This window comes from Cynocephalus volans, chromosome 1 (assembly GCF_027409185.1).
Source record: "Cynocephalus volans isolate mCynVol1 chromosome 1, mCynVol1.pri, whole genome shotgun sequence".
NCBI classification, from domain to species: domain Eukaryota; kingdom Metazoa; phylum Chordata; class Mammalia; order Dermoptera; family Cynocephalidae; genus Cynocephalus; species Cynocephalus volans.
In genome coordinates this window covers 171,549,437-171,551,750 of record NC_084460.1, presented here as the reverse complement: position 1 = coordinate 171,551,750, position 2,314 = coordinate 171,549,437, and the positions used below count along the sequence as shown (strand labels likewise).

Sequence of the window (2,314 nt, the reverse complement as noted above, 5' to 3'; positions counted from 1 at the left end):
AAAATTAATTCAAAACTATTTAGGCCGTTTCTCAAAGAAAATTAAAAAACAGAATGAAATATTAATGTTAGTGCTGAGTTAGTTAGAATGAAACAAATAAATCCTTTAACGAGAGTATAGGTTTTTTTTCCCTGAGAAACAGTTGTCTAGTTTTATTCTTCTCCAAAGGCAACAACAGTGATATATATTAAATATTTGTATTTTGAACACATTAAGCACAAAATTACTTTTTAATAATACTTTTTGATATTACATATTTTCCAATAATATGCTATTCAAATCAAACAATACATTATCTCCAGTACACTTTATTCTCACCATCCTCTTGTCATAACATTAATAAGTTTTTTGCTTTTCAAAATGTGCAATGTGAGAGCCATAGAACATGAACTTCAAGAAAACTTATAGTAACAAGTATAGCATGTGAGCTAAAATAAAAGACAATTCCATAGCAATGTAAGAATAAAGTCCAATTATCTCTCTGTGGAGTTTAAATGTCTACATAGTGATGTTAGAAAAGAGAGTCGTAACAGAGTAACTAATATTAGACATACTTTTTTTTTAACCTCAAAAGTCCCTTAAAGATGTGCTTGTAGAGATGGCTAGAGCATATGAGAAATGCATTGTTACCTCTGATGGGAATTATTTGAATTACCAAGTTGTGCAAAATCCACCAAATCTACCACATACTAATCTATTCCATCAATATGGAGAAAAGAAAATAGATTGTTTTTCATTTGGCTTATTTCATATGGCAATATCCAGATAATAAAAATTTAAAATTGGTATCTATAATAAAGACATCTTCATTTTAGCAAACTTGAAAATGAAGAGGTCATGACAGGTCAACACAATCCTGAATGATCAATATGGCAGCATCCGTGTGGGGCCTAAGTAGAGTTTTGATACATTATCAAAGTCCTACTCTTTCCAGAATAGCTTATCAGACATTTCTTTATCTTTTTTCTGTGATGGTTTAGGTGCCCAACAGACATTTTGCTGCTGCTACAAAGACTGCAAAGAAAAAAAAAAAAAATGCCCCTCCACAAAGCATCAGATGAAAAAATTAAAGAAAGATGAGTTAGAAAAAATAAAGTCACACTGCTATATGGAAGGCGAACCCAAGGATAATATTTACTTATGGTTGAGGCAGATGTACAAGGTGGTGAAAGCTATACATTTACTTACGAAATTTTAAATTCTGGACTTTGTTATTGCAATGTAAGATGTTTGTCTTGATTTGACACTGAATGCAGCACTGGAAAAGAAGAAAAAAGTCGAGCCATTTGCTGGTGTTCTTAGTTTCCCCTACCCATTCACTTCAGAAATCAATAAAGTTGCTGCATTTACAGGGAGTGCATCAAAGATCAAAATAGAAGAAAATGGAGCTGCATGTGCAGGATAAACTAATTTGATCTGGAAGATTTTGTATGATGAAATCCATGCAGACTTTTATGTAGCTGCTCTAGAAATAATGTCTGAGCTTAATCCATTAAAGAAAAACTGAAGAAAAAAATTTTTTCTAAAGCTTATTCAAAATTCTATTTACTGTGAGTCATCCCACAAATGCTTGAATTATTTAAAACTGGACATGATATTAATTTAGATGAAGGAGGAATTTTTCTGAGAAAATAATAGTAACACTGGATATGTCAAGTGACCAGATGTCTGCAAATCTGAAAATTATGTCTGAAGTTTGTAAGCATAGATCACTGTTTGAGATTCTTGTGGCACACACTTTCCTTAGTTCAGTAGGTGAAAGCTGGTTGCTAAAGATGGAGCAATTGTTATCAAAAGAAGGAGAAACCAAAGAAAATGATATTGAAGCTTCCTAAAAGTGCTGAATTATGAAATTATTTTCAGCGGATTAACAAGCAACAGAGAAAATTTAAAACTGCATAGAGTCTATGTGGTGTGTTGATATTTCTTTATCATCATACTTAAAAATAAATTTTACCACTGAAAAATCTTATAATGACTTCAAAGATAAGAAAATTTCTCTGTATCTGAAACTAAAAAAAAAAAACCAAAAACCAAAAAACATAATGTCAATGTCAATACTTATTTTGTTGATGTTTTGAAATTGTGAGAAAAAACTCACATAAGTGCATGTAGTCCCTGTGGAGACCATATGTTTCTAAACATTTATTCTTACTATCTTTGAAAAGACAAACTTAATTACTGACAAGATTCAAATAGAGCATGTGTAAGTTCACAAGTGCCAAAGTCAAAAGTAAACAGAAGGGAACTATTTCAAATAAGGTAAAAAAATCTAATAAAATCGTATAGGACACAATTTTATTTTTATAATTTT

General features: G+C 30.8%; 1 pseudogene; it reads left to right on the top strand.

Annotated features, from left to right (window-relative positions):
* The first annotated feature begins 869 nt into the window (after positions 1-869).
* LOC134363642 (large ribosomal subunit protein uL1m-like) lies at positions 870-1,835 on the top strand (annotated as a pseudogene).
* Positions 1,836-2,314: the final 479 nt, after the last annotated feature.